This window comes from Macaca thibetana, chromosome 6 (assembly GCF_024542745.1).
Source record: "Macaca thibetana thibetana isolate TM-01 chromosome 6, ASM2454274v1, whole genome shotgun sequence".
NCBI lineage: Eukaryota > Metazoa > Chordata > Mammalia > Primates > Cercopithecidae > Macaca > Macaca thibetana.
This window is the reverse complement of record NC_065583.1, coordinates 16,730,928-16,758,763: the sequence shown is the minus strand read 5'-3', so window position 1 is coordinate 16,758,763 and position 27,836 is coordinate 16,730,928. Positions and strand designations below refer to the sequence as shown.

Sequence of the window (27,836 nt, the reverse complement as noted above, 5' to 3'; positions counted from 1 at the left end):
CACACTGCATCTTTCCATTTCCAAAATCAGTAACATAATATGGAAAATTCCCATTTTAATCAAATTGAGTTTAAAAGAAGGTATGAATTTTTATGGTATGAAAGTGCTTGTGGTGATTTTTAATATTAAATTTGCCAAACACCCTGCAATTCTCAGTGTCTCAGCAAATATTTGCACGTGGCAATATGCTTGAAACCCCATTGTGCTTTCTTTGGGCAGTACTAGAATTTTGTGTGTAGGAATTTCTTTAATACCAAATAGGTCAAATTGTAGTCTCTTCTAACACTGAATTTCTTATGTTGCAGAGTCTCCTCATCCTCATCAGCAAAATAGTGATAATATTATTGTCTCATGGGATAGTTTTAAGGATTAAGCTGAATTATAAATGATACTACTAGTACAGATTCAATGTACAGTAAATTTTAAGTAAATGTTAGTTCTCTTCACCATCCCTATCCCCCTTAAAAAGAAACTAAGCTGTGAAATCTATACTAACTTCATTCACCTGGGGTACACATATTTTAATCAGTTTCTACACTGATTCATTATGCTCTAGAACTCAAAGCTTTTCATAATGAAATACCACAAAAGATACTAAGAGATGGATTGCCTAGAGGAAAAGAAAATTGGTGCATCGTAGTGCTAGAAGACAGTATTGTAGGCTTAAGTCAAAGAATATCAGTTCAAATTCCTACTTGCAACTTAATAACTCTGACCCTCTGTTTTCTCATTTGTAAAATAAGAATGAAAGCAACTATCCACGGAGTAGTGCAATCTGTTGGTTAAGATCATGGATTCTGGAACTGAATTTCTTGGGTTCAAACCCTGGTACCTCCAGTTCCTAGCTGTGTGACCCTCCACTTCCTAGCTGGGTGAGCTTAGGGACATTTCTTAAACTCCATGAAAAGATGTCCTTCTCTAGCAAACAAAAATTAGAATAGTAACTTCCTCATAGATATTATTGTGAGGGTAAAATAATATGCAGAAAATCTTTCAAACAATGTGTCTATAGTAATTGTTGTATAAGTACTTACCGCTTTTGTAATTTTTTTTACTATTATCAGACTGTTTTGAGGATTAAACACACAATATTCCTAGTAGTATATTTTTGATGTAACAGGTAGCCTAGAATCATTAATTTTGTATACATTTTTCTTATTATGTACTCCTTCTCATAAACATTACAGAAATTCACTTTGAAGCCCAGGTAGTTACGGGTTTTGGTTTCTGTCTAGGAAAAAAAAATGTGTTATCAAATAGTTACACTGAAACAAATTATAGCCCTACATTATTGAAATCAGACAAACTTCACATACATTTTTAGACTCTTTTGCGTAGAAAATATTTCCAGGAATTTTCTGACAATAGAATAAAAAGTAATAAATATATCAAATAATTATTATTAACTAGGTTATACTATTTAATAAAAAAGCAAAGTATGAATTTCATTTTTAAATAATTGTATGCATTTTGAAGCATATTTCAAGGAGAAAATTTAAAGTCATTTTTTCAATAACACTGTTTTATTGATTATACAGTTAGTACATAATTCCTATTCTCTTTATGCTTCTTATAGAATAGGAGAAACACTGATTTTCAGAAATGTTAATATAGTAAATCTAATGTATCTTGCTATGATGAAGTGTGAACAAGTAGACAAACATGCATACATAAAAAGAAAATTTAGTTTTTAGTAATTTTTCTAAATTCTAGAGAGATGTCATTTAATCTTTATTAAAATTTAAACTTTTAGGGCAAAGAGAAAACTGTATAATCATAACTCTGACCTTTCTGACACAGAGATATGCTAATCTGCAATTCATATAACCAGCATAATTTTACTTGTCTTTTTATAAACTTATTTAAATGTGACTATACATCCCTGGCACTTTCCTAATTGTAACTGATACTAGACAAATACATCAACTAAAGGTGATAATGAACCAAATTATTAGATATCAGAAGGTTATGCATTAATCATGGCTTTGACAATGACTCCTGATGTAGAACTGTAAAACTGTGTTCTTTTTTTTTTTTTTTTTTTTTGAGACAGTTTCACTTTTGTTGCCTAGACTGGAGTGCAATGGTACAATCTTGGCTCACCACAACCTCCACCTTGCGGGTTCAAGTGATTCTCCTGCCTCAGCCTCCCGAGTGGCTGGTATTGCAGGCCTGCACCACCACACCCAGCTAACTTTGCATTTTTTAGTAGAGATGGGGTTTCTGCATGTTGGTCAGGCTGGTCTCGAACTCCCAACCTCAGGTGATCTGCCCACCTCAGCCTCCCAAAGTGCTGGGATTATAGTCGCGAGCCACCGTGCCCAGCCTCAAATTGTATTCTTAAACCCCAGTTCCTTCCCTGTAGAGTTGGATTTGTGGATAATAATAATTTACTACTCATGTCTACTTTTATTGAAGAATCTAAACATTTGGAGAAATATTCTGATTCCAAATCCTTAGTACTTATTGTTAAGCCATGCAACAATCTTTCAATAATTTTCATGGGATTTTCTTTTTTTAGATTTCTTATGACCTCTAGGATAAAAAAGTTATAAAAGTACAAATCTAAATGTATTTTTGTGGAGTTAAAGGGTGCCATCATTCTTCTCTTTGTTGTAATGAAAGACAACAAAAGGGGTTACATATTCACTATGTATTACATATGTCCACCATATATATTTTTATTAGAACTTAAAATACTTAACTTTTATGCAACGTGGTTACATCTTATTATTTGTTTACTGATCATCATCCACAGAGCCCTTGACTCTCTCCAACTCTATAATGGCAACAGGCATATTCAGATGACTGCTCAACATTGAGAATATTCACACTGACTTTCTAGTTCTCCAGGTTCACTTATCACAGCGATTTAGATCATACTGATATACTGAAAGAGTGCATTGCTAAGTGAACTATTTAACAGATAAAGAAACATTTCCCAATGGCTGGTCCAGTTCTCATACTGAAAGAGAACTGTAGCTCAGATAAAATAACTCTTTCTCCCCAGCACTTCCCAAAAGTCATTCCTTAAAGTCCTAATTTCACAAGGACAGCAAAAATAGTATATACGGTAAAATATATTATGGAAATGCAGTCTTCTCTATTCCACTGTTATACAATAATATTTCTAAGACTGTGAAAATTATAAAATGTTTAATTGTGTTTCAGCAAATATTATCCACTTTCTAAGGAATAGAAATGGCTATTTTATCAATATTTTATAAGCTTTATTGGACCAACCATTGGGAAATGTTTCTTTATCTGTTATAGTTCACTTAGCAATTCATTTAGGTCTTTTTTAGATATATACTTATATCTTTTGCCATATTCTAGCCTTATATGTTTTCAATTTATTCACCATCTTCATGAATTTCACCTCTCAAATCACTTATTAGATTCATTTATTTAGCAAATAGTTATTGACAACTGTGTTTAAGGCACTTTCTAGGTATGAAGCATACACCATTGATTAAATGTAAACATCCTTCTGTAGATTCACCTTTCCACAGGGACTGGGAAAACAATAAATAAACATTACTATATAATAAGTAAATATACATTAATATATAATAATTAAATATGCAATATGTTAGATGATAATTGCTGTGAGGAAAAATAAAATAACATAGGTGGTCAGGAAGTGTGAAGGTGGTTTCCATTTTAAATGATGTGGTCAACTGAGGGAAGTGAGGGAGGTGAAGGAGTCAGTCATGTCGGGGTCTCAAAGATGTGTTTTCCAGGCAGAGAGAACCAAAAGCACAGATGCCCAGAGTTCAGTGTATTCCTGGTTCATTCAAAGAACAGGAAAGAGGCCAGAAAGCTAGATAGGAATGAGCAAGAGGAGAAAAAAGTAGAAGACAAGGTCAAATATGTAACACAGAACCAGATCTTCAAAGATCTTATAGGCCAATGTAAGGATGCAGGTTTTTACACTGTGATTTGAAAAGTACTGCAGGCTTGGGGGCATAAGAGCTAGATGATCTGACTTAGTTTTGATAGAATCATTTTGATGCTGTATTGGGACTAGGTTGAAGGTGATCAGGAGTGGCGAGCAGAAGCAAGGAAACTACTTTGGATATTACTACAGAAATTAAGGTGACATGAGATGATGGTTTGAATCAGGTTTTAACAATGGCAATCATGGCTGATGGTCAGATTCTGGATGTATTCTGAGGCAGTATTTATGAGATTTCCTAACAGAACTAAGAGTGGCTCGAAGCTTTGAGACCTTAAATAATTGGGAGGATAGAATTGCAATTGTCTTGATTGTAGAACACTTTTGGTAGGGAAAATGAAGATCTTGGTTTTTTGGTTTGTTTTTTTGTTTTGTTTTCGAGATGGAGTTTCACTCGTCACCCAGGCTGGAGTGTAGGGCTTGATCTCAGCTCACTGCAAACTCTGCCTCCCGGGTTCAAGAAATTATCCAGCCTCAGCCTCCTGAGTAGCTGGGATTACAGGTGCCAGACACCACGCCTAGCTAATTTTTGTATATTTAGTAGAGACGAGATTTTGCCATGATGGCCAGGCTGGTCTTGAACTCCCGAGCTCAGGTGATCCTCCAGCCTCAGCCTCCCAAAGTGCTGGGATTACAGCTGTGAGCCATATGCCCAGCCAGGGCATGTTTTTTAATGTGTGAAGTTTGATAGGTTCATATCAAGTAGGCAGTTGAAAATAAATTCTGGAGTGTAACATAGATATCCAGGCTGGGAGTCGTCAGCATAACGACGATACTTAAAATAATGGGATTGGATGAGATCTTTAAGGGTGTTCAAATAAAGAAAAGAGGAATAAGGGCAAAGTCTTGATACTGCATCATTACAATATTAAAACTCTAAAATATAAGTAGGAACCCGAAAAGCAGACTGAGAAGGAAAAGTCAATAAGACAAGAGGAAATGTAGGGGATTCATGAATTTCAATGCCAAATAAAGAATTTTATACTGCAAGGAGTGATAATATTTCTAATATTTTAATTGTATTTGTGAATATCATCTTTTTATTTTCAGCATTTTTGCCATCCCATTATTTTAATTCTCAGTATTTTACAGCCACACCTTAATTAATAATTTAAATAAATATAATTGAGGTCCTAAAGAAGTAGAAGACTATGATATTAACATCTCCCCAATATTATACTAAGAATGGCATCTTTAAACATCTCACAATCATTCCAAACAGACAGACATTTTACCTTTATGATATAATAAATGTTCTAAGGAAAGAGTCAGAACTTGAGTTCTATATAGAAGAGGAGGGTGAAAGGAAGTGTGAGGAAAATGCACCAAAAATGAGGTGCTCTTGGCTGGGCGCAGTGGCTCACACCTGTAATCTCAACACTTTGGGAGGCAAAGGCGGGCAGATCACCTAAAATCAGGAGTTCAAGACCAACCTGGCCAACATGGTGATACCCTGTCTCTACTAAAAACACAAAAATTAGCTGGGCGTGATGGTGGGTGCCTGTAATCCCATCTACTCAGGGGGCTGAAGCAGAATAATTGCTTGAACCTGGGAGGCCTCGGAGGTTGCAGTGAGCTGAGATTGCACCACTGCACTCCAGCCTGGGTGACAGAGCAAGATTCCGTCTTAAAAACAAAAACAAAAAAACCCCAGAAATATACTGAAAAGAAGTAGTACTGAGGAAGAAGAAGTAGAGATTTGTGTAACAAAACCAAGGGAAGATTGGATTCCCCAAATTAAAAAATAGTTATGAGTATCAAATATTATAAAGAAACTCGTGACCAAAGAAATGAGAATGTTAAAAATGGCTGGTTAGTTTTGAACTTAGAGGTCATTGTCACTTCAAAGACTGGTGACAGAATTGCACTTTTCATAATTCGTCCTATTTTTAAATAAATATTAAGTATGGTGTTAAGTAGTTGCTGACAATGGCATGGCAGTTATATGTGACTTATGAGAATATTACAAAGCCTGACAGCCTTTGAAAAACATTAATAATCACAGTTGCAAGAATTTAGTCTGCAAACGAATCTGCAAAAAGTTTGAAAGTTTTGTTTCATTGGCATATCACTCAAAAGCACTTTTAAAGTTTTTTTTTTTAAATGGAGTTATACCCTCAAACACTGCTAATTGAATTGGTAGTTTGAATAATTACTTTCTTGTTAACCAGAGACAATATGATCTAAAGTTAAAATGCTAATAATTTTATTTTATAAATTAAAATATATCTTTAAAAGTATATGTAAATGTTAAAAAAAAAAACTGCCTTAAAAAAACCCTGAAACAATGTAAAGCTATGTACATTACAAGTTCAGTCATCTACTGCATACTGTCTATTCTTTGCCTCATCCTCTCCACCCACTCCACAGCTAACAATATGAATGAATGGCTGCTTTTTCTTTCAACTCTTTCTTTAAGGCCAGATCTATTATCATTGTCCTATAACATTTTCTGAGATGACAGAAATATCCTAATCTGTGTTGCCAATGCAAGAGGCACTAGCCACCTGTGGCAACTGAGTTCTTGAAACGTGGCCCATATGGCATTTTGAATTTTATTTAATGTGAATTTCAATTTGAATTTGGATGATGGCATGTGGCTACCAATGATTAATGTATTAAAATGTTGAGTACTTATTATGTATTAGGCACTGTTTTAAGAAATGTAGCTGTAGCCGGGCGCAGTGGCTCACGCCTGTAATTCCAGCACTTTGGGAAACCAAGGTGGGCGGATCACCCAAGGTCAGGAGTTTCGAGACCAGCCTGGACAACGTGGTGAAACCCTATCTTTACTAAAAATACAAAAGTTATCTGGGCGTGGTGGCAGGTACGTGTAATCCCAGATACTCGGGAGGCTGAGGCAGGAGAATCAACTGAACCCGGGAGGTGGAGGTGTACAGTGAGCTGAGGTTGCTCCAGCCTGGGTGACAGAGTGAGAGTCTGTCTCAAAAACAGGAAAAAAAAAATAATAAAGTAAAATAAAGAAATATAGCTCTCTTAATCCATTTAATTCTCACAACAAATATATCAAATATATAAGATTATCTTCATTTTAGATATGAGAAAACGGGCAGAAGAGTTTAAATAAATGATTTAATAACAATATTGATAAATTCTGTGTTGTCTGTTCAGCACTAAGCTAAGCACTAGTCACTAGTATAGTAACAATACATCACTTAAATTGGTCATGGTCAGTAGTGTTATGATCTATTAGGGTGTGTTATGTTCTTATCTCTGATTTTCAAGTTGAGGAACAGTCATGAAAGAGGTTAAGTAACTTTCCCAAGATCATAATCAGTAAACAGTAGGGCCCAGATTGAACAGCTCAGCTGACCTCAAAACTTGCTTTCTTCACTAGTCAAATGAAGTCCTCATAAGAAGCGAAAGAAGAGTTGAAGTTCTAACTGGGTCAAAATAACCATGAATCCATTTTCTTGGGCTTCTTTTCCTCATTCCCCCACCCCTAAAAACAACAGAGAGCACCTTCACTTTAAGGAAACTTCCCTTTGCTCCCCATTTCCTTTCCCACCAACAAAGAGAAAACTCCCACCTCTTAATACAGTCCACAAATAATCTTAATATTTTAAAGAGAGTCTCCCATTACACAAGGACAGTATGGCAGAAGAGCGTTAAAACATCAATCCTGAATTTGTTAATAAGTGACTCGGATCACAGCTCCATTGTTAGAGACCTGGTATCCATTAACAGGCTCTGTCCATCTGCTTCTCCTTTATCTCCACACCTGCCTTCCGCTGACAGAGGAGATTAATCCTACTTGTAGAAAAAATGTTTCCACTTTCCACTGAGAAGGAAAATGTTTCATAATCTCGCTGTAGGAAATTTGGCCATATTACTCCACTGGCATTCTTAGACTTCCTGCCTAAATATCGCTCAAATTGTAACTTTTGGCAGCGCTGTGTGTTACAGACTTGATATTTTAATATGAGGTTTTCTTCAATAACTTAATAGATGACATTTTACAAACTAAAAATTGATTTTTTTTGCCTTCACACACTAATCTTGAATCACTGAAAATCTATAATTGTACCAATTAAAATCTAAATGTATTGGCTTAAAAACACAATATACTGTGATTAGTTGTCATAACTCTAAAATTCACTGAGTTCAAATCATGATTTATTAGAGCTGAACTCATTTCGTATCTGAATTATCTTTTTTTAAAATTTGATTGATTGGCCATATTGTTATTTGGGCTCTGACAGAGCATGGAGAAATATTGTGCATGAGACATTAATCAGGAAATTATGCATTGCTTTCACAACTGGACTTTACTTTGTAATATTGTATTAGCTCTTAACATGCAAATTATTTTAGGTAATTACCTCATTTTTCAGTGGCCATTTGATGGATAGAAGTTTCATGCAGATTCTTCTGTGTAATTTAAAATCTTGTGGTGATTTGTTTCTTTGCTTGTTCATAAAAATCCCAGTTTGAATTGTCATACATCAGACCCATGAGGTCACTTGTAGAAAATCTTAATTGTAGAAGCTCATTTTCCTAGTTTCTTTTAACCCTAATTGAGGCTGGCAGTCACATCTTTCCAAATCTAAAACTGTGCCCAGGATTGACTTTCTCTATCATTGAAGAAAAAGCTGAGATACTTTCTAGTCCACGTACGTGTCATAGTACACAGTTAAAGATAGGATTCACTCTTTCAAGCCAGTTCAACTGGCTAAATTGCTGTTATTTTCTTTATAAAGTACAGCCTTAAATACTAACTGAAAATTTTACTTTGTAAATGGATGACTCTGTTCCCCAGTTTTAATATTAAATAATTCAGCTAATATTCAAAACAGAATAGCTTCTATTAATATTGCAATATGGTAAATAAAATAGGCTATTCTTATATATGTCATATTTGTGGTTTTCAAACAAGTATAAGGTATTAGCAGACCTCTGATCCACAGTTTTATTAGATATATTCATATATGTGAACTGCCCAGAGCATTTAGATCATTTGTTCCCCATATTTTTCAATCTAGCATGTCATATAATCATGAATATTTGTTGTGATCTTGTCTATTCAGAAACCTGCTGCTGTAAAATAGCTTCCTCATAAATGTCAAGTAATGTAAAATTGAATGCCTATATTTAAATAGATTTTAACAGATAATAAAACTCTTGAGATTAAAACGGTTTCATTCAGGGAGGCAGACAATTCTTCCCACAGTGTGCAATTTATGTGTCACATTATGCAAAATACAATTTTAAAAATACTTTTTAAAAAGCACAAATGAAAAATATCTATTGAATTAAACAAAAAAGGAAGCTAGGAAGCTAGTTTTCTCATTGCAGGTCTAGTTGAAAATGTGAAATAGAATGACAAAGTACAAACTTCTATTTTCTAAACATTGCTCTGACGAGATCTGCTTTCTGTTAATTCCTATGGGGGTTATTCCAGAGATTCAAGCTATCAAAACAGTGTTTTTACTCACAATCTAACCTTTCTTCATTTACAACAAAACAAAGGAATTAGAGAATTTTGACACACGGTGATATGAGGCATAAAAGAAAATTGCTTTTCCACTTATAGGTTTGCGTTTGGCACCTTATCTGTGAACACCCAGATATATCACAGCTTACAATTGCTTCACCAGCACAAAGGATGTATCTTGTCTCTTGAGATAACAGCTTCTGACAGTCTTTCACTCACTAAATATTAAAATGGATGTGTAAAGTTAGATGTCTGATAAATAGTATTTTTTTAGGAAGAGTTTTTTGGATTAATACATATTCAGCAGTCTTTAATATGGTTGGAGGTAGGAAAGGCAAGGGTAGAAAGCCCAATTAGGTTGCCAAAATAGTTTACACATGAGGGAAAACAGATCTCACATGTAAGAGCGTGACAGATGGATTCCAAAAGAGAGTCCAAATGTGAGCGATGCCAGTGCTCCCAAGCCAAAGCCAACCAAGAGCACATCTGAAGTCAAAGTTGGGTCTATTGACTTGTTGCAGAGGAAGACGGCACATAGTGGGGAATAGTGGAGTTCTTTTTTTTTTTTTTTTTTTTTTTTTTTTTTAAAGGTGTTAGAAAAGTCTCAGGAGAGGATAGAAGCATGTATTGCGTGACTTGAGGAAAGGTTCAAGGATGTGGAGACAGTTTTATGATTTGGGTATCCTAATAATTCTTATTTAGAAAGCAGGAAGCATGAAGAAATCCTGAAGCTTAAATCAGCACAGAAGCAGTAATCACTAATATCAGCAAGGTTAGGGTGATGTTAGGTCTTTTTTGTTGTTTGAACAGTATTCTACTTTTTGTCTGAATTCAGATATGCATTTCTGGAGTTTTTGTTAGTTGGTTGTTTTGTTGGTTATTTCTCTTGATTCATCATGGTCACAGAGTGCCTTGCCTGATGTTTGAACAAGAGGCAACCCAGCCTAGCCAACAGTGTCTCCATCAGCTCCTGGATGGCAGAACTTCTTTTCTTTTTCTCAAAAATATTACAAAAAGGCAATTGATGTTGGAAAGAGCTAATTGTATGTAGGGTTTCCATCCAGAGGGAAAAAAGTCAACATTAAAAAATTATACTCTAGGATCATTTCTATATATGTCATTCCATCTAATTCTAAGAGTAAGATTATAGTATCCGTCTTCATTTACCAGATGCAAAACTAGTAGTGGAAGTCAATTAGGTTATTTGCTTGCAGCCATACAGATAATAACAGGAAAGGCTAGTACTTAAATCTTGATCTCACAGATTCTGAAATATATCATTTTTCTGCTTCAACAATATATGGATCATATACTTCAAGTTGGAATTGGAAGCAAGCTATGGTGACACTGGCAGAATTTGATAGTCCAATGTGGAGATTGATTTGGATTGCTTTCACTTTTAGTACTTTTTTACCATGCATGTCTCAATTATTAATAATCAAGCCCCATATTATACGCCCCATATCTGCTCCTGACTGTCCATGATTGATTCTGAGTTTCTTTTTAGCATGTTAAACATTTCAGGAAATAGTGGAGCATCATTTAACCATTCATTCATTCATTTATTCATGGTTCGCTTCTAAGCTTTTTATTGTGAAACACAAAAAAGGACAATTAGTAAAAATGTGCAACTCAATAAGTTATGACAAAGTGGGCCCTTTGTAACTCCCAATGAAGTTAATAAACATGATCGTTGCTAACACCCCAGAATTTCTCTTCATGCTCCCTCCTGATCATAACCTGTTTTTTCTCAATCAACAGTAACTGATATTTTGACATTGATGGTAATTATTTTCTTACTTTTCTTTGTATTATACCAAGTAAATTTGCATCCATACATACGATAAGTTAGTTCTTCCTCTATTTTTTACACTATGTAAATGAAAGCATAGGATCTTTAATTGTATCTACTTTGTTTTGCTCACAATTATGTTTGTGCAATTCAACTATGATTTATGTGTGTAGCTCTGGTTTGTTCCGTTTGATTTGTTGTGTGGTGTTATTTTGAATGATTTTTAAAAATTTGTATACTTTAAAGAATTTTAAAATGTGTGTTAACAGTATCCTATTGATAGACATTTACTTTTTTCCAGTTTTGAGCACTTACACATTTTTGTAAATATTTCTTGATATAGATATGCCAACATTGCTGTTCAGCAGGAGTGAAGCTTCTGAATCTGATGATATGTCTATCATCTTCAAACTTTATAACTGATATCAACCTATTTTCCAAAATGGCTGTACCAGTTTTTAGTCTCTCCACCACTATATCAAGGATTCTTTTGTTTCAGATTGTTGGCATAATTGTCTTTTAAATTTTGGTCATTCTGGGATGTTATAGTGAGAAAAATTTCTGTGTGTTATAGTATTAATAATAGTAGTGTTTTACCTTGCATACCTCTGATTGTTCACAATGTTTAATCAGTTTTTGCATGTTTATTGCCCATCTGGATATTATCCCCTGTTAATAATTCTCTTGGCCATTTGTGAAGGGGAAGTAGTTCATTTTCTTATGGATGTGTAGGTGTTAGTTGTACATTCTGGATATTAGCCATTAGAAATTATATGTTGCGTTAGTTAGGATTCTCCAGAGAATTAGAATCAATAGGGTAAATAAAGATATATTAGAGGAGATTTATTATGAAAATTGTCTGACACAATCGTAGAGGCTGGAAGTATGCAGAATATGCCATCTGCAAGCTGGAGAACCAGGAAAGCTCGTGATGTAATTTTGTCCTTGAGGGGTTGAAAGCCTAACAACTGAGATCTCTTATGTCTGAGAGCAGAAGATTTATGCCCCAGTTTAAAAAGAGAGAATTTGTTTTTCTCTAGCCTTTATTTTTTCCCCTATCAGGGCTCTGAAGGGATTGAATGATGCCCTCTCTCATCTGTAAGGCTGGACTTTTTTACTACATCTACTGAATCAAACATTAATCTCTTCTGGAAACACCATCAGACATACCCAGAAATAATGTTACCAGCAATCAAGGCATCCCTTAGCCCAGTCAGGCTGACACATAAAATTTGCCATGACGTATGTGTTGCAAATATCTTTTCCCACAATGCAGCTTACTTTCTACATTTTTAATAGTATCTTTTGGTGAATGGGTGTTCTTTATTTTCCTGTAGTAACTTTTATTATACTTTCTTGGGTTAGTGCTTTTGGGGTCCTGTTTTAGAGGTTCGACTACCTTGAGATGATGAAAATATTTTCCTGTTATCATTTAGAAAAACATTTTCACATTTTAGTACTTAATTAATCTGGAATTTACTTTTGTATACAGTAGGGGCCAGATGGTTTTTTCTTCCTTTCCTCTTTCAGATAACCACTTGTCCTTGCACTATTGATTGAAAACATCTTTATCTCCACTGCTCGGCTGTGTTACTTTGTCATAGTGAAGGGTCTATACATGTATGAGTCTGTTTCAAGGTATGTTGTTTTATACTTTTAGTGCATTGGGTTATTTACCAGATTTGGACAACTATGAATAAAGTTTCTGTGAACACTTTTATTTCAGTCTTTGTGGAGATTTGTTTTTTATTTTCCTTGGGTAAGTATCTTCCTTATTTTATAATTTATTCCTAGTATTTCATATATTTGACACATATATAGTATATATAAGTATATATATATATGTATAGTATATATATATGACACATATATATGACACTTATATATAATATAAATAGTATATTTTTAGTAATAAGTTTTAATTATTTGGTATTATTATACAGATTTTTTTTAAAAAAATGTTCTTTTAAGCTAAAATTTACACTCATCAAAATCCATTACATTTAATGTACAATCTTACGATGTTGACAAATGCATGTGGTTCGTAACCACCAACAAAATCATATGAAACAATTCTTTGTAGTAAAACCCTTCCTCCAACACTTACCCTGGAAACCACTGATCTGTTTTCAGCCCCTCTAACTGTGCCACTTTCAGAGATAGTACTTGTGGAGTAGTGCCTAAGAAATCTTCACTTAACCCAAGGTCAAAAAAATTATCTCATATATTTTCTTTTAGACATTTGCCCTTTTAAGTTTTATTTTAAGTTCTATAGTTTGAGTTAATTTTTGTATGTGATGTGAGGTATGCATTAAGGTTTTTTTGATAATACTTTCTTTTTTTTTTTTTTTTTTTTGAGACGGAGTCTCGCTCTGTCGCCCAGGCTGGAGTGCAGTGGCGCGATCTCGGCTCACTGCAAGCTCCGCCTCCCGGGTTCACGCCATTCTCCTGCCTCAGCCTCCCGAGTAGCTGGGACTACAGGCGCCCACAACCGCGCCCGGCTAAATTTTTGTATTTTTAGTAGAGACGGGGTTTCACCGTGGTCTCGATCTCCTGACCTTGTGATCCGCCCGCCTCGGCCTCCCAAAGTGCTGGGATTACAGGCGTGAGCCACCGCGCCCGGCCTATTGATAATACTTTCAATTTCTTTACAAATGTGAAATAAGCTAGGCACAGAAGGATGAGTATCATATGATCTCACTCATTTCTGGTAACTAGAGAAGCTGATCTCACAGAAGTACAGAGTCAATAGTGGTTAGAAGAAGCTGGGGGAGTGGAGGGGAGATTGTCGAATAAGGAATAGGGAGAGATAGGTCAACAGTAGAAAATAATAGTTACACAGGAGGAATAAGGTCTGGTATTCTACTGTACAGTAAGGTGACTACAGTTAACCATATTGTATCATATATTTCAAGATAACTAGAAGAGAGGATTTTGAATTCCTCTCACTACAAAGAAAATATAGATGTTTGAGGCAATTGATATGATAAATATCCTGATTTGATGATTACATAATATATACATGTATTGAATATGTGTGTGTCAATTACAAATAAAATAAAACTTTAAAAAATCTTATTATTTCTTTATTGAATAGCTTGGGCATCTATTGAAAATCAAGGAACCATTTATGTGAAAATATCTTTCTGTTCTATCTGATTCGAGGTATATTAATTGAATTGATCTTTTTAAAGAAATAGCTTTGGTTTCATTGATTTTCCTCTGTGGCTTTTCTGGTTTTCAGCTTTATAAATTTCTGTACTTATCTTTATTGTTCCCTTTTGGCTGTTTGAGATTAGCTTTCTATTTCTATTTCTGTTTTGTTTTGTTTTGTTTTGTTTTTATTTCTTAAGGTGAAAGCATAATTGATTTGAAACCTCTCTTATTTTCTGCAAGCATTTAATGTTATGAGTGTTATTCTAAGAGATGCTTTGGCTGCATCACACAAATTTTGATATATTATGGTTTTATTTTTCTTTCATTCAAAATATTTTCTAATTTCCCGTTTGTCTGTTTTTTTGACTCATGGATTATTTACCAGCATTGTACTATGCTCTGTGTAATAGGAACACAGTTATTTGATCTAGTGCAAAAAAAAAAAAAAAAAAATAGAGTGCCTGAACCTGAACCACAGAGAACAGGACAGTAACAATTATTAATCTGCAGTATTAATCACAAAACCAACTAAAAGCCATTTGTGGTGAATCCCTTGAACCCTGGTACCATAGATTGGAAAGCTGCAAGAATTATGTAAATAATAAATTTATAATGCCTAGTAAAAGTCCCTGCAAATTTTAAGTCCTTAAGTGTGTGGTTTTGTTTTTGTTTTTGTTTTTGTTTTGTTTTTTCTTGGCCATCCCTTCCTCACTACTTTAATTGACAATGCCAGCACCATGTATCACATGTTAATACAGGAAGAGAAGTTTCTAATATTTTATAAAAGTTAATATGTTCTTAAATGGTTTGTAAAATATAAAATTATACACTGTATGGTAACTTCTTTGCACCATTTAAACCACAAAAACAAAATTCAAAGAAGAAAAAATACTAGCACTAGGTAAAAACATTATATATTTTTCCAAACAGTGATATAATAGTCATTTTTTTTCTTAAAAGACTAGGTTTCTTAGTGTCTTGGTATTTTACAAATCAGTAGGATATTGGAGAATTACAAAATAGAAGTGGGACTCACTTCTATCTTTTTTGCTTTTGCTTTCTTCATAATTAAATGGAAGTACTTTTGAACACATTTCATCACTCAGATTTGGTCAAGATCTTGACAAATTTGTTGGTTATTGGATATTTTTATATCTCTATGAAAATTCCTGAGCTTTTTTCAGGACATGGCTAAGTTAGTTGGAAACAACTTGATTCTCTCAGGTCTTGCTTTTAAGCACTAATTTTCTTTCCTAGTGAGACAAAATCCTTCTTTGCATTCTAACTTACAATCCTTGAACTATGAGGTTTTCTATCCTGGTTGGTGGGAACAGACACTTATCTCAATCATGCTTAAACATCAGCTACTGTTCTTTCAGGTGTTTCTTTTTCTGGAGATGGGTAATTTCTTCACAGGCATGCATGATTAATAATCAGCTGTGTACTGAAAGGGGACCTTCTGAAGATTTCTGGAGTTCTGGCTTTGCACGTCTCCCTTCTCTCTCTGGTAGTATGCCCTGCAAATTCTAGGCATCTGGCCTTCCTCAAATTTCCAACTCCGTCTGCTCAACTCAGGGAGACCACTGCATCTGACTGAATTTTCTCTCCCTGCCCCACACCCTAGTAACTTTCTCCAGCTGAGATAGTCTTAGCGCTTACCTTATTTGTTTCTCTCAGGGATTGCTGTCTTTTTTTTTTTTTTTTTTTTTTTTTTTTGCCAGACTGTTTCTTAAGTGCTCATACCTCTCACTAGATTTTTATAAGAATCAAATCATAAAAATGATTTGTGAACCACAAAATTGTATGTAATCATTATATTGTTTTACTACTATATGATAATCAACTGAATCTAAGTAGCTGAGTGCTACAGAATATCTTACATTTTTCATATTAGCATTATAACGTATCTAAAAATATAATTTAAAATAATGAAACGATGCTGAATGCATTATATGATATGAATATATGGAAATTCAAGTTGATCTTAATGGTAAGAAAAATTACTTTGTACTGTAAAGTCTGCTCTACCACAATCTGAAACTCATAGGCTCAGTTTCTGTTGCGTGTTTTTGTCTCATGAGTACCCTAATTATTATCTTCCAGTTATCCTTTATTTATTCTTATTCACTGAAACATCTCTGTGATGATCTCTTCCTACTGTTTGCTCCACTAGAAATTCACCCCGATTGTGGAGAGTGCAATGTCTCAATTTTTGCTTACTTGAAGAAAATGGTATTTTAAATTACGTAAATAATTTTTGGATGTCTTTCTTTTTATGTCACAGATATATGAAGTCTGGGGGTAAGACCTGCAGTAATTTCCCTTAAGGTAAGGACGTTTTCATCTTTTCTGTTTCCATTTGTTTAGAGCTAGCTATACAAAGCACAATAAAAGGGCCTCTTCTGAGAAAGTTGACCTATTCAGAATTCAAATTATGAGGAAACAATCCCATTATCACTGAGATGAGCTTTTCTAAGACAATTAGATATATCCCCTCTTCAAAAATTTCTTTGGCGTCACCTGAAATTATAAAATACTAAGCTTCTGAATAACTGAAAGTTTGTTTTTTTCTTCATCTGCACCATTTTCAGATACCTAATGTGTATATGCTAATTGATATGATTAGGCTTTGTGTCCCCACCTAAATCTCATGTTGAATTGTAATTCCCATAATCGCCACGTGTCAAGGGAGAGACCAGGTGGAGGTAATTGAATCATGGGGGCAGGTTCCCCATGTTGTTCTCCCGATAGTGAGTGAGTGTTCACGAGATCTGCTGCTTTTATAAGTGTTTAGTAGTTCCTCCTGCGTTCACTCTCATTCCTGCCGCCTTGTGAAGAAGGTACGTTGCTTCCCCTTTGCCTTCCGCCATGATTGTAAGTTTCCTGAGGCCTCCCTAGCCATGCTGAACTGTGAGTCAATTAAATCTCTTTCCTTTATAAATTACCCAGTCTGGGGCAGCAGTATGAAAATAAACTAATACACTAATGAAGAAAAATCAAAGATTAATTTTTATTGCAAAATACTGTAAATTTTATGTGCTTAATATTCAATATCTCATAAGGATAATTCTATCAAAGCCCATGCAGACAATAGGAAGACAAGCATGCAAAGTGGCATTTCAATGGCCTTAATTTACCAGTTACTTAGTAAGTCAAGAATATGAGTAGGAAGTGGAGTTAATATAAGCTACCGGAAATCAAAATGTGGATAGATGGATTGAAAATGAGGCAGAAGACAGTCTCAGGCAAACATCTTTATTAGATTTTATGCCTGAAAATATACTCCTGTCATTCAGATTTGTTTATAAGACCAATGGGAACAAATGATGGGACATGCTGACTACATGGAGCTGAAAGTTAATGCTGAGTGAGGATCAGTTTAGCACATCTAAATCATAGGGTGTGTGTCTATTTAAGGCCAGAACAAGTGGGTTATTCCATTCAGCTAAGCAACGAAGCCTGTTCACGGGTAGGAGGTGAGGCTTTGTTATTATTCTGACCAAGTGGACTGGATTTGGTAAATGATAGCAAACATAAAGTTATTTTAGTATTTGTATAATGGTAGATTATTTTTGTATTTATTTTTATTCGTAGCAAATTAAATGTCAAGTCAACCAAGTAAAATGATTGATTTCTCTCTAGAACATAGAATAGACATTTTAAAGAGCTCTCAAAGCATTAAACTAAATGTCCAAGGGCTATAAAGGGAGACTCCATGGAAAACTGTATTCAAATTGGTGCAGATTGTTATATCAATGCAGTACATGTCCCATTATTAACTATACAGCTCAATACAGCAGGTACGGTACATCTGTGCAGTAACAGGTAAATTGAAAGAAAATAATAACTTAAATTTTGGTACCTCTTTATTTAAATTGGAGAACTCTTTAATCTTTTTCGAATCCTCTTGATTTTTTTTTCTTAAGATAGATGGGTTAAAAATATGTGACTAGGAGATGAAAATTTCAATCTAAATTATAATTATTTCCTACATCTGTTCTGATACATTTAGAATGGTTTGTGCTTGTAAATTAGGTGTTAATGAAATAAAAATGTTGTAACCATGTGGAACATAAGAATTGCAATTGACTGAAGAAAATTCTGTAAATTCTCTAAGGAGACTCGACTGCAAAGAAAGCTCTTGTGTGCTACATACTATACACAAAATTATGTCTTTATACACTTAACTGCTAAATTTAAAGTAAAAACCTAAAAATTGCCAAAGGGAAGCATTACTAAGAACTGCCTTTTAAATACAAGCATTCTACTTTTATTACTTTGTCTTTACTTCATTTCTGAACCAGTTAGCTGCACGCTGTATAAAAGACATAATATTTTACAGCCTTCTAGACTGACTCCGTAGGGACACAGGTTGAGAAATGTGCCAAATCATCTTTAGAAGGTGAGCTGGTAGCAGTGAGGGTCTGCCTTGGTTGCCTGTTCTTTTTAATGTTCTGGTCCCACTCTCTGGATTGTTGTCATGCGATAAATTCTACTTCTACTGACTCGAGGATATTTCAGTTATATTTTTGTTAAACAAATGCCCAATTTAATACAATTTATATTTAAGTGATATTTACATTAAAGGGATGAAATGAATAAATCTACAGTGATACCATTCTTAGAAAGCCTTCCAGCACAGTTTGGTATTAGTTTTATTAAATCAAGGTGAATTACTGGAAAGCAGAATTTTAAGAAATATGCAGTTATAATACTGTACAAATTGTATGTAAGTATTATAAAATTGTTTTCATATGTCCCTAAGAACTTAATTCCAATTTGCCTTTTGTTATGGGCAAAATACCTACTAGGTGTTTTGTAGAAATACGTTTAATACTCTAATATTTCTTGAAGGTTGCTAATTAATGAATAAATTTGAAAAACAACTTAAAGAATTTACACTTGATGAAATACATTATCAAATTCAGAGATAATTTGACTGATTATGGTTATACCCAAATTCCAATATAACACACTAAGATTTATTTAGATGAAACCCCAATACAATTTTGAATTATCAGAAATTTGGAATAATATTACTTGAACTTTACTCTGTGTTGTTAATGTGTATAGCTTTTCAAATAAAAATGCCCTCTTTAAGTAGATTAAATGAAATTCATATATTTTAGGTGAGGTATCAGCTAAGAGAAACTTGTAACTAATTCTCATCGTAATTGATAAATTATTGTGTAAGCAGTTTTCTCCAGTGGAGGGAAACCTTCCAAGTACATTTCATTTTACTGTTAGACTTGTCATTGTTCTCTGTGTTCTTATTTATTTTCCTCAGTGCTTCATGTTATGCGTTTCTCTTTTTGAAGAAGACAAATGTATTAATATTGTCAAAAATAAGTCTTCAAATGACTCCTTATGTGATTCTTAAACATTTTTATGTATTAAATTTTTCATTATCTTTACTGCTATTGAAAATGGGGAAAAATAAGACATCTGAATATAATTATTGACTAATAGGTTGAAGATTGATTTGTAGACAAACTACATAAATAATAATAAAGGTAACACTTATGGCAATGTTTTGTTATTTGATTATTGTTGTTCTGAGACATAGAAACTCAATTTTGTGATTCCTTCCAAGCCCTTAAAGCTAAATGGTGGGATTTCAAATTATGTTAGCCAACCTTAAGGTATTTTCAAAAGTATTAATTTCCCAGGTTTGTGTTTTCCTTTTCAGCCGTGCCAAAGACATACTTTTGCCAGTAAAATATATGTAAAAATTGATAGCCAGCATAAAGGATATTTAATTACAATATTGTTTCTTTAAAAAAATATTGCTAACAAAAATTTTGTATTGCAAAATATAGATAGGTGCACGTCCTTATTTTCTAGATACCTCTTGATCCTGCAAAACAATAAAAAATGCATTTATTAATTCATTTGAGAGTTCTAAATATGTAGCCTCATGTGCAAATTCCCTTTTACTCTAAGGATGAAAATTATTTCTCCCTTTTCATGATTTTTTTCCCACAATTTGAGCCTAAAATTGAGGAACTATAATTTTAAAAATTCATCACTCCTGAGAAACTCTCACTCTAAATCTTACAGATCTCATTTCTTTTGATTGCTTGATTTGTAATACATTCATTCCCAAATAATTTATTGTTGATATATTTTCCTAAATCAAAGCAATGAGAGAATAAAAGCTACAATTTTGAACCACTTATGTCAACTAATCCCCTTTGACATTCCTTCTTGTCGACGTTAACTTGACATATGAATCAGGTTTTGTTAGTTACCACAACATTTAAGAAGCATTGTCTTCTCTATGTGTGTTTAATTTTACAGAGGATGAATAATGACTAATGGACATTAATCAAAATAGGTAAAAACTATGACCACTGAAGTAGAAATTACTAAATTCTCATAATTGATTTGTAATAGCTTTGGGATCTGAAAGGAAACAATCAAAACAATAACACAGAAGAATTGAAAGAAAAGGATTTATCTACACACATTTTTACGTTCCAATTTGAGATGACTACATTTCTTAAATAGCTCCAAAGAAATTGTATGTACGCTGGTAAGTTAGGGTAGTCTTATAAGAGGAATTTTCCTAAACATTTAATCTAACTTTCTCTTTTTTTTCCCCAACATACATTAAACATTTTTCTCTTGTTATCTCTTCCATATGGTTGAGAAATTGTGTCTTCCATATGGTGGAAAAACGTTTGTGTTCTTGGAGCTGACTTTCTGTTGTTCTTCTAACCCACTTAAATAAGTATTACAGCATTTCCCTCATCTGTCTTATTTTTTCAGTTATTTACCTCTTTTTCTCTATCTACTAATTTTTAAAATTAATGCATATAAACACTAAAATCTTGGAAAGTTCTAAGGATCTCCAAAATACAAACAGGTTATATTTCTAATGTTTATGTATTAGACTGATAATTGGTACTTAGATCATATTGCCTACGAAACCAGTGTTAAAATATGTTAGTTCTCTAGGTTCTATTGCAAAACACTATAATATACTGAATTATATTTCACATTAGAACTTACTTTTTAAAACAAAGTTGACTGTTCCATTTTTCTCCAAGCACTAGATGAGAGGTTCAAATTCATTAAAAAAAAAAATATTATATATATAAAAGTATATATATATAAAGTATACACACATACATATATAACACTGAATATTATACAAGCACTAAAATTCTAGAATTTACATTAAAAATAAATTAACAAAGTTTTATAAGATTTTAGTGAACTAGGAATGTTAACACGAACAATCCTGCCATTTTTCACGTTACACTACGGTTCTATCATTAGTATCATTAGCTACTCAGGGAGGTTTTCTTACTTTGAGTCCCACTAAGTGATTTGAAAACTATGAGAAACAAAACTGTAAATTTCAGGCTTTCAATTTGTCTTCAAGCTTACAAAGCAATGTTCCAGGGAGAAGCTGCAACTAGTGTCTGTAGCTTCCCTTTTCAGTTGTACACGGTTAGAAATGTTTGAGAACTCATAATATCTGCAAAAGAAGGATCACTTTGAAAAATAGTCATTTTTGGCTGGGCGTGCTGGCTCACACCTGTGATCCCAGCACTTTGGGAGGCCAAGGTGGGCGGATCACCAGGAGGTCAGGAGTTCGAGACCAGCCTGACCAACATGGTGAAATCCCATCTCTACTGAAAATACAAAATTAACCAGGCGTGGTGGTGCATACCTGTAATCCCAGCTACTTGGGAGGCTGAGGCAGGAGAATCGCTTGAACCTGGGAGGCAGAGGTTGCAGTGAGCCAAGATTATGCCATTGCACTCCAGCCTAGGCAACAGCAGCGAAACTCTGTCTCAAAAAGGAAAAAAGAAAGAAAAAGAAAAATAGTCATTTTTGCTCTGTTGAAAAAGCATCAATATTCTTTTCAGTGTATTTCTATTATGAAAGAATGTTGTCAGACATAATGTCCTATAGTGAAATCAACATGTTTTGTTGTGTTTTTTTTTCCTTTTTCAACTTAGCAAAGTAAATTGGCCAACTAGCAATCACATAACCTAAAATTATTCTATTAACACTGAACTTATGAGTGTGAAGTGCACATTTAAATAAAAAGTGATAGTAATTTTATTCCGGTAAAAATAAATTTGTTTATCAAAACAAGCCATAGAATCATGTAAAATAATTTTGTCGTGTGTTCCTATTTCGATTTTATAATAGTCAGTCTTCTGTATTTCTGATACTAGGTTTTGGGGTGATACACATTATACATGAAAATATTTTCCTTCAAGCACAAAATAGAATATATTTCAAGAAAGCATATCTGGACAATTAGTACCCTGTTTTGTTTTGTTCCATGTGTATGCACTCTTAGGTAATTTGTTCCCCTTCTAATATTCTTAACAATTCTAAGATTGCTGAGTTGATAATTGTTAGTGATGGAAGTTTCAGTACTTGCGACAGTCTTTTTCTACATGTTAGATAGCTGCTATGAGCACTGTACTTCTCTTTTCTCATTCTAGGTGTTAGCTTTCCCCCTTGCTCTTTGGTAATGTTTACAACCCTACACTATTACAACAGTTATTTGCCAATGCCCCTCTTCACATGCAATGTTGATTACTTTTCTGTTTTTATTCTTGTGTAGTTAATTGCATTTTTATAACATAAAAATGATCTTAAAAATAAATGATTACAAGCTAAAATAATAGATATGAATAAATTTACTATAAATTATGAAATATTTAATATTTTTAAAATATAAAAATTTAAAAGATAAAGTACAATGCCTTTAAAATATTTTTACTCACATAATATTGTTAGATAAATTGTAGTTTACTCTTAGAAATATCTTGTTGATTATTAAAATCAGGAAATAATTTTAAGTCCATGACACGAAATAACACCAATGCAATACATTATACAACTATACTGTTGTATAAGGCATATACAAACTGGAAAGTTTATAACAGCTACGTATTTTAGAAGTTTTAAAAGTCTCTTAATGATAAGATGCTCTATTACCTATTTCAAGTTTTGAAAATAGTACTAAATTATAAAATCCACTGTTCATTAATTAAAAAGGAACACATGCTATATATGAATGACTCAGAAAACAAGTTTTCTATGGCTTTATTTATCTATTTATGCTAGTTTCCCTTCTGCTTTTACTCAAAATTGTAGAGCAACTCAGTGCTTATTTCTGGGCCTCTTCTTTTTTGAGCCAAACTCTCTCACTAGATGCCTTGTCCAATTTCATGGCTTCTAAACATGGTCTATTTGTTACATTGCCAGGCCTGACCTAGCTCCTGAGTTTGAGATTACGTGCCCAACTCAACCTCTTTACTTGGATGTCGTCTTCATCAGTGCATCCTGTCAGTTCTGTCTAAAGAACCAGAGGTATCCATTTTGCTTTGTCTTCATTGCCAGCATCCCAGTTTAGGTGAGCACCCTCTTTGTTTTGGCAATAGCCCTTTGACTGATCTGCCTGCTCCCAGAACTCTTGCTTCTTTGCACCTTGGCATTTTCTCTTCTCCTTGCAGGGCAGTTCTTACCCTGGTTCACCATTGAATCTCCTTCAGATCTTGAACTCCTTCTAGAAGACTTCCCAGACCACTTCCCTACTCAAAGTAATTCTTTATTACGACACTCTTTTGTTTCCTCTCCTTTCTTTTTGTCTGTAGTACTTATAACTATCAGCAATTACTTTATTTAGCTTTACTTTTATTTACTTATTTACTTGTATATTTTCAGCTTCCTTCACTTAATTAAAAGCTACAGGTAGATGAAGTCCTTGTTGATCTACTCTATTTCCAGCACCTAGGAAGATCCTTGGTATATGAAAACTTCTTAACTGCTTCATGCCTCTTTTGGCAGTATTTCTTGCAGTAGTTTTGAAATAGTTTTTAAAGTGTTAAATCATTTCTCTGAGTGATTTAACCTGAAAACAGATAAGCTGCTCGGTTCTTATTAAAACAAAATAGTAGCTAACCAACCTCAATACCATCATTTCCCTGGTCCCCTGCAGAATCCCCATGAGATCCCCACCAGTACTGTTAACTGGTGAAACCATAGTGCTCCTCAGACAACCACTGACAATTCCTCCACTATTACAGTACTATGGCTAAATCCTCATAGTCCTAGTAGGATAGCATAATAGAAATGCATAAAATTTAGAGTCAGAAGATTTGGGAACTATTTACAACTTTACTATTCTAATAGCTGCATTTGATTTTTTTTTTTTTTTTTTTTTTTTTTTTTTTTTTTTTTTTTTTTTTTTTTTTGATAGGAGTCTCGCTCTGTCGCCCAGGCTGGAGTGCAATGGTGCAGTCTCGGCTCACTGCAACCTCCACCTCTTGGGTTCAAGTGATTCTCCTGCCTCAGCCTCCTGAGTAGCTAGGATTACAGGTGCCTGCCACCATGCCTGGCTAATTTTTGTATTTGTAGTAGAGATGGGGTTTCACCATGTTGCTCAGGTGGGTGCATTTGATTTTTATAGGGCTAACCAAATTTGTAACTAACAGTAATTCATTGAGACAATAACAGAAAGGGCTAAGATAATAAATGGAACACCACTTTTTACACAGTAAAATCATCTTTAAATATTAGATTCTTTTTTTCTCTCTTTTTTTTTTTCTTTCTTTTTTTTCTCAAGATGGAGTCTTGCTCTGTCACCCAGGCTGGATTGCAATGATGTGATCTCAGCTCACTGCATCCTCTGCCTCCTGGGTTCAAGTGATTTTCTTGCCTCAGCCTCTCGAGTAGCTGGGATTACAGGCATGAGCCAACACACCCAGCCAGATTTTTTTCTTTTTGTAACATGGCATTTTGTATACAACAAACATGGTCCACTAGTAAATTCATGACATTTCTCCCCAAATCAGTTCCTTCAGTAGTATCCCTTGTCAGTGATGATAACATTGTTTATCCAATCATCGGATGAGAAACCTTGGAATCATCAGTCATTCAGCCTCATCTTTCCTTGCAGATCAATCAAATGTCCTGAAATTAACTTCTTTAATATATTTTAAACCCATCATTTCTGCTGACACCTCTCTAGTCTATAACATTATCTTTCAGATGAATTAATACAATGAACTCTTCATTATCTTTCCTAAATATGCTGTTTTCCCACCCCCTGCCAAGTCTGTGGTCCATACAGCTACTATCTTAACAAAATCTAAATTAGGTGATGTTATTCCCATGCTTAAATCTTTTGTTTCTAATATTTTAATGTGTATTGACGCCACTTGGGAATATTGCTAAAGTGATCTTGATTTAACAACTCTGGGATTGAGTCTGAGACTTTATATTTCTAGCAAATTCCCAGATGATGCCTGTGCTGTTACTGCATGCATGGTACTTTGAATAGCAAGGACTAGATGATTCCCAACTACACTGGAATAAATATTAAAACCTGTCCATGGTCTATAAATTCATACATGATCTCCTCCTTGCCTTTAAATATCATATCATCTCTTTCCACTTTCCTTCTCAGTCTCTACATTCTGACCCTTCTTTTGGTTCCGTGAAGGCAGGAAGCTAATTTCTGCCTCAGAGTCTTGGCACAAGTTCTCCCATCTGTTTGGAATACCACACCTCCTACCCAATACTCACCCCTGCCCAGGCAATTTCCACTCAAGTTTTAGATGTCTCAGCCTAACTCTCACTTTCATGGATGCTTTCCTGGAGGCTAAATATGGCTTGGTTCTTTCTCTTTTAGCTTTCATTACATCTCACATTTCTTCCTCATAGCATATATTATAGTTGTGATTAAATAAGTAACTATATTATTGTCAACATAAATAACAGGAAAAATCTCTACAAGAAAAATGATGTTTATTTGGGAGTAGGCATTGCAATGGGAATATTCATGCTGTAGTATAGTATACTATTTGTGTGTTCAGGGAAGTAAAGGAAGACAAGACAAGGCTTTTTTTCTTTTTTAAGATTACTGAATCGTTTTGAGATAATTATCCTTGGTTATAAGTATTAATATCAATAAAGGTGTCACCAATACACATTTGGATAGGCAGTTGCTGGGCAGATGTCTTTGCAGAACTTGCGTGTGTTTGTGTGTGTGTGTGTGTGTGTGTGTGTGTGTGTGTAAGCTGGTGAATGCCTTTGGGCAAGACTCTGGTTTTTATAGTCGTTTTGTGATAGTTCTTGTTGTCAGGCATGAGAATCCTCTTTAGGACCTTCCCTGCTACTTTTTTTTTCAGAGTTTCTTTCTTTTTTTCCTTTACTAGTTTCTCCTGGGAAATTGTCAGGGTTTTTAACATAAGTAACTCCATATTTATTCTTACAACATTCATATTATTAATACTTGAATATCAGTGACCCCTCATAAATGTAAATTTATTAAGGGTAGTTTCTTTCCTTTGGTTCACTGCTCTGTCCTCTGTAGCAGAGTGAGTGCTGTATTTCCTGCCTCTAACCGTATAGTTGATGACCTCCAAATAGTTATTAACCGTAATTATTTATAATGATACTTTTTTCTTATTGGAAGGGAAAGTTTTATCAGATTTAGAGATGAGGGGATGGCTGGGGGCCCAGATAGAGGTGTTGATGATTTTAGCTGATGTCTGTTGGAGAAAACAAAGAATTCCCTAATAGTCGTATCCATCCATGGAAAACAAAATGATAGATGGGAGAGATCATCAGCTAATTCCTTTAGAAATGGGCTAGTGCTTGGTCTAGAAATAAACTATCTGTAGTTACTAAAAGTAGGGTGATGAGTAATAGGTAGGATAGGATGGAGGCTGGGGAAGCTAGAGGTAAAAGCTGAGTGGAGAACCTATGGAGAGAATGACATCTGGGCCATGCCTGATTGGCTGCAAAGGAATCAATGAAGTTATTTTGATTAAGAAAAGAAAACTGCCATAGCAGAAGAGATCCCAAGAGCCAAGAACAGAGTAAAGGCCTCAATTACTCATGGGCTGAAGGAGTGAAATTGAGCGAGGTTCAGAGTCAAGGAGAGAATTTGTCTCAAATTCCGGACTAAGACACAATGAGGCCAAAAGTATAGACTTGAGGTGAGGTAATTATGAAAATTGAAGGGATGGAGATACTCAAGACTGGGCATCTGAGATGAACCCCAGGACACTGCAGGACTGCAGGAGTTTTAATGACCATACCACAACTGCTGGCAATGTCTCTGACTCTGATCTTTCTAATGGAGAACAGTGTAATTTGGGCATGACAAGGAGAGAGCAAGATCTGGTGTAGGCTCAACACAGCACACTCTGGTGGTCAGAGCAGAGATGAGTATTTTATCAGAGCACTCGCCTCAGTTAACCCTCTTGGATCCTATACCAATCTCAAAGGAGAATATTGTGTGACATGCTAGGATATGCTGATATCCTGATGAATCTGTGGCAAATTTTTGATATAATGGAAGCTGACCCTTTTTTGCTTTCTATATTCATAACCTTCCTCATAGTGGGCTTTTTTTTTTTTTTTTTTTTTTTTTTTAAGTTTACTGGGTCTCTCAAGCTGCCCTAAACTAGTGCTTTTTAAAAATAAGCATG

General features: G+C 34.3%; 1 long non-coding RNA gene across 1 annotated transcript in view; it reads left to right on the top strand.

The window, feature by feature from the left end:
- Positions 1-23,982, top strand: part of LOC126955946 (uncharacterized) — a 695,860-nt gene extending 671,878 nt beyond the window's left edge. The window contains exons 3-4 of the long non-coding RNA XR_007726200.1: positions 16,646-16,689; positions 23,602-23,982. This is a non-coding gene — a long non-coding RNA (uncharacterized LOC126955946). The remainder of the gene's footprint in view (positions 1-16,645; positions 16,690-23,601) is intronic.
- Positions 23,983-27,836: the final 3,854 nt, after the last annotated feature.